General features: G+C 44.2%; 1 long non-coding RNA gene across 1 annotated transcript; it reads right to left on the minus strand.

The window, feature by feature from the left end:
* Positions 1-3,766: 3,766 nt before the first annotated feature.
* On the minus strand, positions 3,767-7,421 carry LOC147124846 (uncharacterized). The gene is made up of 2 exons (XR_015079126.1): positions 6,426-7,421; positions 3,767-5,053 (listed from the first exon to the last, which is right to left on the minus strand). It is a non-coding gene; the product is annotated as an uncharacterized LOC147124846 (long non-coding RNA).
* Between the last annotated feature and the right edge of the window lie 4,941 nt (positions 7,422-12,362).

Genomic DNA, 12,362 nt, shown 5'->3' on the forward strand with positions numbered 1-12,362 from the left:
ACCTCCTTGCTCACACTGCTAATCTTGCAATCATTCTCACTGTTTGTCAAGCCCCTTAATTCCAGTTAGCTTTGCTTTCATTCCTCTTGTACCCATGGCCAAATTATTCATATATAAGTGGACAGCAAATGGATCCCTTATCAAACTCCGTTTGAAAATCCCTTTAGCTTTATAAGGTGATTTCCTCAAAAAAATTCAAGGAAATGTGTCGTGTATGTACCTTGAAGAAGGAACTATATTCTGCAGCCCCTGTGTACTGCAGTACCAGTAGTGACCACCCCTGTATATAAGCGTGTGAAGTAACTTTGTATAGTAGTTCCAGTTTTGTCTCCATTCAGTAAACACCTGTTATAACCAACTTCTGCAGTCCGTGTCTCAATTACACACGGACATTACAAAATGTGTTGTGCATGACCTGTCCTTTAGAAATCATAGGAGTGTCCCTGATTTACCCATACCCTTTTAAGTGGTCGACAATTTCAGCCATTATTTTGGATTCTTAGGGGTCAATTTTCTGGCAGCCGTCGGGCGGCTTTTCATGTGGCCGGGGGCCGAAAATCGCTGAAAAAGCAGGTCGGGACCCCCCCCGCCTGATTCCCCGCCCCGTCCGACTTTCGGACCGCCGTTTTTCTGTGACCCGCTTCAGTCCCGGCTGCTGCTGGCGGGACTGGCCGTCGGCACACTAATTACCAATTATTACCTTGTTGAGGTAGTTATTCCAGGGTCGTTGCAACTTTGGGGCTTTTCCCACATCAAACACGCCTGCGGGGAACCCCTCTGACGAGAACTGGCGTGAAGCTTGCCGGCTTGCTTGCTGTCAGCTGCAGGTCAATCGGAGAAACTGCGATTTAAAGGGACAGCACTTGTATGTTGAAGGACCTTGTTGTTGCAGGTTTGGGGCTACTTCCTCAAGGCTTAGGCACAGCTGTGAAAGGTTGGAGCCTCACACACTTCTCCAATGCGATCTCCTGGGAAGCCCCTCTCGCCACCCTCACTCAGCGCTTCCTCAGCGGAGGCATCTACGAGAAGCATGGGATGCCTTTTTTTCCTTCCCTTCTTGCCATTAGAGGATCTCCAGCAGCAGAGGCCAGAAGGGGCCAGCGCTTGGAAGTGGCTTGAGAGCACCTCGCTGCGCTTCAGGGGGCCATGGGGACCCGTTTCTGTACTGGCAGTCCTACTCAGAAGGACTTCCATGAAGATCTGGTTTCTCTGTTCAACAGATGGCCAACGCTCCTCAAGAGATGTCATTCTCTTATGAGCACTCACCGTGTTTTCCGTACCCTGGCGAGTTATCTCCTCCATGGAGGTTGCCAACCTTTCCATGGTGATGCGTTCATGCGCCAATGACTCCACAAAGGCTCTGCTCATGGTCGCTATGGACTCCTCCATTCGCTCCACACTCGCAGCGACCCTGGAGACAAAACCTGCCAGAGACTCCTGCATCTGTGCATGGAGATCCATCACCTCTTCTCTTGCGGATGGACCCAGAGGCAGAGGGTCGACATGCAGCGCAGCTGAGCTGAGCTGGCAGAGTCCTGCGCCCTCCAACGAGGACTCTCCACTGCTGTCCCTGTCTCCAGAATCTGCTGAGGCTCACTTGTGAGCTGTGAAACACCAGGTGACAACACTACTCTATGTCCCGAAGGTCCCCCCGAAGTGTGAGTGTCTGCGCTGGTGCTGGGTGTGCTTACTTCTGCTGACGCTGCGCCCTCAGATGTTGGAGCTTCCTCTGAGGAATCTGGCTGCACAGCCTCTTCCTCCTCCACAGTGAGGACGGGGGCTCTGGATGGTACTGTGGGGGAGTAAAGGAAGGAGTTAGAGATGTAATGCCAAGGTTCTTCTGGTGACTCCCAGCGAGTTGGCATCTGCTGACACCTGCATCCATGGAGCATTGGTCTCAGTGGGAGGCCTCTTCCTCCCTGATCTAGGGAAGAGGACCTCCCTGTGGGCCCTTACCCCACCCAATAATGCCTGCAGTGAAGCCTCGTCGAATTTGGAGGCAACTCGGGGTCTGGCACTGGCCACAGCTGCTGCAGGCTCCTCTGCCATCCTGTATGGTTCGTTTGGAAGCGTTCAGAGGATGCAGTGCTTGCTATGGACCTTGAAAGCACCACGAATGATGACATCATACTGTGGGGATTTCTGACTCGAATTGGACAATTAGCAAGGCTTCCCACATGCTGGGAATTAATTGGCCACTTGAGGGAAAATTGCGTGGAGCTGGTTGACACTTTTTTGGGTGTGTCAGAAAGCCCACAGTCAGGGAAACCCGACCATTTCCCACACAAGCCGAAAATCGGGGCCTTAATGTTTATCCATAACTGAGGTGAGAATGATTGGCCTAAAATTTCCTGGTTTATCTATTTCCCTTCACTTTGCCTCCCTCCAGTCTTTTGCCATGATTACAGTTCTCAGGCACACCCTGGGCCCGAAACAGGTAGATGCTTCATTAACGTATGCAGAAGAGGGCATGGAAGGTCTCAGCTCCATTTCTGGGCCCAAGGTTGTGCCTCGTTAATGAAACCTGGCAAGGGAGAAGGCCTCAAGCGGACCTGTAGGTGGAAGAGCATTTAAGAGGCCCACACACACCTGAAAGAGCAAGATCAAGTGAGGCCTTAAACAAGTGGGAATTGGGTGCAACTGATTTCCACCACATTTCCGTGCCTCCATCGTCGCAATGCTGCCCCAACTCAGGACATTATTGGGACAGGAATCACGCGAATGTCTGTAAACATCACTATCACGTCAATATAACCAATGTCACTTTTTATCTCTGGCGTGGTAGAATTATACTTTATAGCCTCTAATTTGCTTAACTTTTAAATGTAATTGTTCAAAAAGGAATAGTCAAAGAATTAATTGTTTTGTGCTGATAGAAGTAAACTTTCAAATACAAAATTGTGACTGGTTAAGGCAATTATTGTATTTGGTAATTCAGATTCCTCCAGGTAGACAGCAAATAGATTTTGTTAAAGGACATTGCCACTTAATTGGTTTAAACAGACTGCATCACAAAGGTAGCAACAATATTAAAAATATCACCTTTTTTATATACTGCTTATTTTTTTAAAATAGAGTTTTAGAAGAGTAACCTTGTTGAAGTATATTTACAGGCTCACAAATAATATTTATTTGTTGCTCTTGTTGCCACATAAATACTGTGGCAACAAGAGCAGGCCAGAGGCTAGGTATTCTGCGGTGAGTGTCTCACCTCCTGACTCCCCAAAGCCTTTCTGCCATCGACAAGGCACAAGTAAGAAGTGTGATGGAATACTCTCCACTTGCCTGGATGAGTGCAGCTCCAACAACACAAGAAGCTCGATACCATCCAGGACAAAGCAGCTCACTTTATTGACACCCCATCTACCACCTTAAACATCCACTTTCTCCAGTGTACCGTGGCTGCAGTGTGTACCATCTACAAGATGCCAGCAACTCACCAAGGCTTCTTCGGCAGCACCTCCCAAACACGCAACCTCTTCCACCTAGAAGGACAAGGGCAGCAGACACATGGGAACACCACCAACTGCAAGTTCCCCTCCAAGTCACACACCATCCTGACTTAGAAATGTATCGCCGATCCTTCATCGTCACTGGGTAAAAATCCTGGAACCCCCTACGTAACAGCACTGTGGAAGTACCTTCACCACATGGACTGCAGCGGTTCAAGGCAGCTCACCACCACCTTCTCAAGGGCAACCAGCGACACCCACATCCCATAAAAATGAATTAAACATTTTGGCATTTCAGGAAAGTTTCAATGATCCCTGATTCAAATTTTAATTCAATGTCCACGCTATTAGATTCAAGTTTACTGTAGCACTTTACATTGAAATCAATGAATAATCTTCAACAGTGAAGAAAAGCCCCATACCACACAATGCACAGAGGTATTGTTCCTTTTCCATTCTATTTCTCACAATAATCTTGGAGTAATCAGCTTTCTGTTAACTTTGGCAGATAGATAACACCATTGTAATACTTTTTCCATTGAATACATTTCATTACAGCAGGATTACTTAGTTACTGGAAGTCTATATTTAGTTCTTAATCAAGAGCTGTCGTCTGCTAATGGCGCAGTTCATACTCGTATGTAGATAAAATAGTTAGTGTATTGCATCGCTAAAAATTGCAGTAGTACAGGAAACTTTCTGGTATCCGGCACGGATGGGACCGACGTGTTGCCGGTTCATCAACAATTCCGGATAACCGAACGCTATAGTAAAAGATACGGAGCTCAGAATTCCGTATAAAGCAACAAACCCTGCTTCAAAACAATCGGCACAAGTTGCAAGCATCTCTGTAGCTTAGCAACAGCTTCAGCTACACCCTTGCACAGCAACAAATGGAGTAAAAAAAGTAACTAAAAGTAAAAAAAAGTTACCTGAACCGACTCCTGAATTTTGCAGGTGGATAGAGTGTTCTGGTTATTTAGGGGCCGGTTAATCGAAAGTTTCCTGTACTAGGATGTAAATCTGGTAGATTGGCAATGCATCTAATTCCAGAAAACAGTTGAAGAGGGAGTCTTGCACCACTTTGACTTTACTCTGGCAGCAGTATAACTGTAGCAACTAAAAAAGCTAACTGGAGAAAATTCCCAGGTGAACGTTGAAATATTTTGAATTAGCAAAGGGCTGATTAAAGCTTGTGAACAACCATTGGGACAAAGAGTGATGGAGCATTTCGATTCCAATGATAGCACTGATCTTTTCACAGGACTGTCAGCATTAAATAGTGAACCAGATCATTAAGCAGATGCAAGGAACTAGAGCTCCACTTTACCGGAGCACAGAGTAATGCAAAGCCAGTACTATAACCCCATGCTTCAGGCTTACACTATAAGGCTACAGTTATACTGAACACATCAAGCTTCAATCAATTTAATTGCAGCATTTTCATAGGACAGAGTTTTACTGGCACATAAATTTCTTGAATTCTTCAGCCATTTCCAAGTCTCAATAGGTAGACATTGACATCACGTGATATGGAACATGCATTTATTCTTCGCTGCTGCGCTGCATTATTGAGCATTCATTTATGTCCTGCTGGACAGCTAAAGAAAGAAAAAGACTTACATTTATTAGCGCCTTTCACAACCACCAGACGTCCCAAAGCACTTTACAGCCAATGAAATTTTTTTTTTTTTTTTTTTTTTGGGAAGTGGAGTCACTGTGATAATGTAGGAAATGCGGCAGCCAATTTGTACTCAGGAAGCTCCCACAAACAGCAATGTGATGATGACCAAATGATCTGCTTTTGTTATGTGGATTGAGGGGTAAATATTGGCCAGGAAACTGGGGAGAACTCCCCTACTCTTCCTTGAAAAGTGCCATGGGATCTTTTGCATCCACCCGAGAGAGCAGATAAGGTCTTGGTTTAACGTCTCATTCAAAAGGCTATGGGCTCGATATCAATAGCCCTGAGGAGGCAGGTTTGGAGGCGGGTCAGCTGCGAAAATCGGAAAAAATGGCTTCAGACACCCAACCCGCCTCCACGCGATTTTCGTGAGTGTCGGGTCAGCTGCTCCCAAACTGACCCGACTCCAACTGGTGGGGCAGATAGTTCAGAGCCTGTTAACTGCCTTGCTAACCCTATTTTGATAGAGGTTTCCCATTTTCGTGCCTCTGGCTCCTGTTTCCCATCTTGTCAGAAACAGGCCAGCTGCAAGGAGACGAGTTGGTGGAGGACAGGATATGTAGTCATTATTGGTGCAGAACTTTAAAAGCACTCCTGCAACATGGCTGGAATTCAAATGCAACAACTTTGCTGTTGGAGGTTTGGAATAAGATTTTGCAAATCTAATGAGCTTGTGACTGGTCAAGCTGACACACATCCACAGGTTGAACTGATTGGAATAATTTCAGGCCACTTTTGAGTTTGCGCCTGCAAGCTTCTTGCATCAACTGAAATCTATAACAACGGGATGGGAACCATTTACATCCTCTCATTCTGGTCGTCAAATTCGGAGGAAGAGCAGCCGCGGCTTAGTGCTGCCGGATGAACAAGTGGCTCAGCACACAGCCTCCTTGGAGGAAGATGAACAGGACGAGGAGGAGGATGGGGAGCGACACCTTGCGGGACCGGATGTGGCCAATCCAGCAGCAGGCCACCATACTGATGGCAGTCAGGCATGGGATGCACTCAGCCATGCCAGATTTGCGTAAGCTAACGCTTCAACCACAGGTGGCTGGCACATGGAGGTGAATGTAAGTCAGACAGTCTCAAACCCCAGGCATCATTTGTCCAATAAACGGTGGTTTGCGCTCAATGTCACCAACATCATTCTACATGGAAATTGCCCTGAGCCCTCGCTCTTGAACTTCCATTTCCCAGAACAGAGGCCACACTTTAGGTGATCTCAGCAGACCATTAAACCTTTTTTGACACTGAACCCATGTGCATCTGCACACAGATCTCGAGCTCACCTCCTCAGCAATTTGCAGCCAAACTGAGGAGGCCTCCTCTCCTCCTTCAGTTTCCAGGGAAGAGGAGCTCCTGACATCCTCGAACTCCCTCAACAAGAGCATGGAGAGAGCCCTCATTGAACCTGGCTGCAGCCTTTGTTTTTGGGGCTGCCATTCCTGCAGCTCCCAACGCCTTTAACAGAAAAAAGCATTATTACTAAGCAAATGATTGGAACACATCTGGCATCTTTTTCATTTCATAGTCAGATAATAAAGTCAAAAATCAAAAAATCATGAATCTCTTTCTGGAATAATATGACCAGCAACATCATTCATTAAATTTTGCTCAGAAAAGACGCAGTCAGCTCCCCTTTCGAGATAATACAGCACCAAGCCATCCCAATGACATTTGTATGCAAAGGGGACATGGCCCCTTTAAATTTTCAAACAAACAAACGCATCATCAGACGCGAGAATTGACATCTTCCAAACAATTTCCTGGAGAGACCCGCACGTCGGCCTTAACGAGGCCAATTAAGCCAAAACTGGGAGCGCTGGTAGGCAACAGCCGGGTGCGGGTCCGAAAGCTGCCGAGCAGCGGGCCCGCCCTCAACCCCCCCTCCGTTATTAAAATCGCGCCCTACACCTCCGACAGTGCAGCACTCCCTCAGTACCGCACTGGGAGTGTCAACCTTGATTTTTGTGCTCAAGTCTCTGGAGTGGGATTTGAACCCACAACCTTCTGACTCAGAAAATGCTTAATTAAATAGTTAGGCCATTAAACTAGAAAATTAGTTATATTGTCACAAGTGAAGCCAGGGATTGACTCCTTTTACTTTTAATGCCCGACAGAATTAAACTGTCAATCTGACTCCAGAGTCACAACATCGCTTTTGTACTACTGAAAAGTAGAAACTGCTGTGGAATGATCCATTAGGCCTAGAACAGATGAGAGAGTCATCTGTTATGGTACATGAGACACAGAAGGACCCTAAATAACAACAGAAAATGCTGGAAAAACTCAGCAGGCCAGGCAACATCCGTGGAGAGAAATTAGAGTCGACGTTTCGGGTCGATCCCTTTTTCAAAACAGTTTTGAAAAAGGGTTAGACCCGAAACGTCGACTCTAATTTCTCTCCACGGATGTTGCCTGGCCTGCTGAGTTTTTCCAGCATTTTCTGTTGTTATTTCAGATTTACAGCATCTGCAGTATTTTGCTAAGGACCTTAAATAGACTGGTTCCTTGTTGAACTACAGGTTGTGCTATGATATTAATAGATGTGTAAGGACTAGCCATTTGGCAGATACATTGATGTTTTGTAACTTATAATGTGCATGCACTCTTGTAGAGGCAGACTTGTTGTAGTCATATGATGTGTCTGCCTATAAGACAAGACTCACCAGACCTCTGGGATTACTAGAAAATGGCTCTCAGCAATCTTAACCTTTCGTAGCATTGCCTAAATGAATTAAAAAGAAAAACAGTTACAATTGTATACAGAGATTTTCTGTGCCAGTCATTTGATTGTGTAGGGCATAAGTAGGTGAGTAGGTGGTGTGAAACCCTTGCCTTACTGGTGACACTAGTTTAAGTCATAACTCTGTGCACAAAGGATAAGCTGAGAAAAGAATACCAACCAGAAATGACCTGATAATGGTGCTTTTAATTTTACTGTTAGAAGTCTCGTATTTGGTAGAATTCATTAACATTTTAAAAGAACACTGGTTTTATAGATATTTTGGGTGTGGTTTATAGTCATTGTTAGTGATAGTACTAACATGCCCTAACTAATTAATTAAGCATTAATATTTTATGGCCCCCCTAAGCAGCTGGGATTAAATGTGCCGATTTGATACAGATGCTTCTTTTGCTTCCTCCTGTACAGATGTTATTATTAACATCTGGTGTTAAAGGTTTTAATTGGCGTGATGCATTATTCCCAAACAATCTGGTCCACCATTTAAATCAGATTCAACTCCACTTCTAGATGCTTGCTTTTGAGCAGTGAACATCTTTTCTGAGGTTTTTCCATGAGGTTTTGAAATGCCAGCAGCTCTCCGGTGGCACTTTGAATCGTAGGTTATTCTGTAGAAAAGGCGATACTGGGGATGGAACACCCCTGCTGAGAATTTGAAAAAAAGTTTGTATAACAGCTGATTAGAGACAGTGAAGGAAATGTTAAATGTGTTTCTGATTGGCTCTTTGAAAATAAGTGGGCAGTGTGTTCCTTACCCACTGCAGGTAGACAAAGAAATGTGCTCCCCTCGTGCAGCCCACGGTTTAAAAAATAAATCTGTACAGGAGGAAGCAAAGGAAGCATCTCCATCAAATCGGCACATTTAATCCCAGCTGCTTAGGGGGGCCATAAAATATTACACTTAAGAAAATAATGAAACTAATTTGAATCTTAAATAAACATGTTTAAAATCAGGACTTCAATTCAGAGCCTCCAAATTTGAATGACGATGTATTTCTTCTATAATTTTCTGCCTACATTAATATTTTTTTACCTAATTGCTTTGGTGTCTTTCCTCAAACACAAGGATGAAATAAGCACAGTTGTTATAGCAATTTGGAAGACATTGCAAAATATGAATTAAACAAGGACAAATTTCAAAGTGAAGTTTCATTTATAACACCTGTAACATGTTATATTTGTTAATTGAACCAGCCTTTAAGAAGTAATGGCCCGGATTACTGTGCTCACTGTTATTAAGGAGTAAATCGGGCAGCACCTTCCAGCGAACGTACATGCTCCGTTAAATGCAGAAATCAGGGAGCTGCTGTCCCAAGTTGCCCTGCTCCTCCAGAAGCTTCGCTACACCGGTTCCTCGTCGAGAGATTCGCAATTCAAATACATGAAAGGATGTTAAGTTGCGGTACTTACCCACTAAACTCACCAGAAGTAGTCAGGGCTGGTGTATTGAAATATAAGCGAACTTTTATTGGCGAGATAAGATTTAATTACTACCAAACATCCTCTCTGGCAGTGAAAATTTACTTTTACAAGTGTGGCGTCTCATTCCTTCAGATTTTAATTATTGGTGGAGATTTTTTAATTAAAAATTAAAATAAACATTAAAAAAATGTCTCTTATCTCTCTCTCAATCCCATCTTTCTTTCCCTCTATTTATTTCGCTTTCTGTACATGATTTTACATTGAATTAAATATTCTAATTTACACTTCCTTGTTTAGACTCTGCATGGCTCACTGAGGATTCTTCAATCTGATTGGTTGAAGAGGCGTTCACACACCCCACAGATTCTCTGTAGAGGGCGCTGCGCAGAAAAGGATCTCTTAATACTGAAATTTGCCACTCAAAAGCCCACAAAACATTGTGGGCAGCTGTAAACGCAATATACAGCGAGCGCTGTTCCTTCGCCGCTGACCCCAAAATCCAGTCCATTTGTATACTTTTTTTTCCCCCCAGTAAAACTAGAAGCATTCCTACTTTATCTTGCTTTTATGTTCTATACAAAAAGAATCAAATTCTGGTTACTTTCACTGCTGCTAAAAATGGTTACTCTGTCAATGCTATCACGTGCAAGAGATGCAACACATGCCCTTTTACCTTCTCCCTTCCCACTGTCCAGGGCCCCAAACACTTTCCAGTTGAAACAGCGATTTACTTGTACTTCTTGCAACTTAGTATACTGTATTCACTGCTCACAATGCGGTCTCCTCTACATTGGGGAGACCAAATGCAGATTGGGCGACCGCTTTGCAGAACACCTCCATTCAGTCCGTAAGGGTGACCCCGAGCTTCCGGTCACCTGTCACTTTAATTCTCCGCTCCACTCCCACTCTGACCTCTCCATCCTCGGCCTCTTACACTGCTCCAATGAAATTCAATGTAAGCTCGAGGAAGAGCGCCTCATCTTTCGATTAGGCACTTTACAGCCTTCTGGACTCAACATCGAGTTCAACAATTTCAGACCATAACCTCTGCCCCATCATCTTTTTCATTTTTTTTCTCTCTCTCACATGGCAGCTGTCGATCATTCTGCCATTGCCACTTACTCTTCATCTAGAGTCATCTTTTGTTTCTTAACTTGTCCCATTACCATCTCCTTTTGCCTCGCACCATCACCCCTTTCGTCTCTTAAACTCTCCTGCCTTCCATCCTATCACAGACCTTCCCTTTTGTTCTTTCTTCCCCTCACCCCCCTTTCCCTGCCCATACACTTGCTTAAAAACCTGATCCATCTTCAACTTTTTTCAGTTCTGACGAAGGGTCATCGACCTGAAACGTTAACTCTGTTTCTCTCTCCACAGATGCTGCCTGACCTGCTGAGTATTTCCAGCATTTTCTATTTTTATTTCAGATTTCCAGCATCCAGAGTATTTTACGAACATACGAATTAGGAGCTGGAATAGGCCACTCGGCCCCTCGAGCCTGCTCCATCATTCAATAAGATCATGGCTGATCTGATTACTCCACATTCCCACCTACCCCCGATAACCTTTCACCCCTTTGCTCACCAAGAACCTTTCATCTCTTTGCTCACCAAGAATCTATCTACCTCTGCCTTAAAAATATTCAAAGACTCTGCTTCCACCGCCTTTTGAGGAAGAGAGTTCCAAAGACTCACGACCCTGAGAAAAAATTTCTCCTCATCTCTGTCTTAAATGGGCGACACCTTATTTTTAAACAGTGACCCCTAGTTCTAGATTCTCCCACAACAGGAAACTTCCTCTCCACATCCAACCTATCAAGACCCCTCAGGATCTTGTATGTTTCAATCAAGTCACCTCTTACTCTTCTAAAATCCAGCAGACACAAGCCTAGCCTGTCCAACCTTTCCTCATAAAGCAACCCGCCCATTCCAGGTATTGGTCGAGTAAACCTTCTCTGAACTGCTTCCAACGCATTTACATCCTTCCTTAAATAAGGAGACCAATACTGTACACAGTACTCCAGATGTGGTCTCACCAATGCCCTGTACAACTGAAGCATAACCTCCCTACTTTTGTATTCAATTCACCTCGCAATAAACAATACCATTCTATTAGCTTTCCTAATTACTTGCTGTACCTGCATACTAGCCTTTTGCGATTCATGCACTAGGACACCCAGATCCCTCTGCATCTCAGAGCTCTGCAATCTCTCACCATTTAGATAATATGCTTCTTTTTCAGTCTTCCAGCCAAAATGGACAACTTCACATTTTCCCACATTATACTCCATTGCCAGGTCTTTGCTCACTCACTTAACCTATCTATATCCCTTTGTAGCCTCCTTATGTCCTCTTCACAATTTACTTTCCTACCTATCTTTGTGTCATCAGCAAATTTAGCAACCATACCTTCGCTACCTTCATCCAAGTCATTTATATAAATTGTAAAAAGTTGAGGCCCCAGCACTGATCCCTGTGGCACACCAATCGTTACATCTTGCCAATCAGAAAATGACCCATTTATGCCTACTCTGTTTCCTGTTAGCTAGCCAATCTTCTATCTATGCCAATATGTTACCCCTTACACCATGAGCTTTTATTTTCCGCAATAACCTTTGATGTGGCACCTTATCAAATGCCTTCTGGAAATCTAAGTACAATACATCCACCGGTTCCCCTTTATCCATAGCACATGTTACTTCCTCAAAGAACTCCAATAAATTGGTTAAACATGATTTCCCTTTCACAAAACCATGTTGACTCTGCCTGATTACCTTGAACTTTTGTAAGTGCCCTGCTTTAACATCTTTAATAACAGCTTCTAACATCTTCCCTATGACAGATGTTAAGCTAACTGGCCTGCAGTTTCCTGCTTTCTGTCTCCCTCCCTTTTTGAATAAAGGAGTTACATTCACTATTTTCCAATCTAATGTAACCTTCCCCGAATCTAGGGAATTTTTGAAAATTAAAACCAACGCATCAATTATCTCACTAGCCACTTCTTTTAAGACCCTAGGATGAAGTCCATCAGGACCCGGGGACTTGTCAGCCTGCAGCTC

The sequence above is a fragment of the Somniosus microcephalus genome, chromosome 1, assembly GCF_052327205.1.
Source record: "Somniosus microcephalus isolate GS21.2 chromosome 1, FLI_Smic_1.0, whole genome shotgun sequence".
Lineage (NCBI taxonomy): Eukaryota > Metazoa > Chordata > Chondrichthyes > Squaliformes > Somniosidae > Somniosus > Somniosus microcephalus.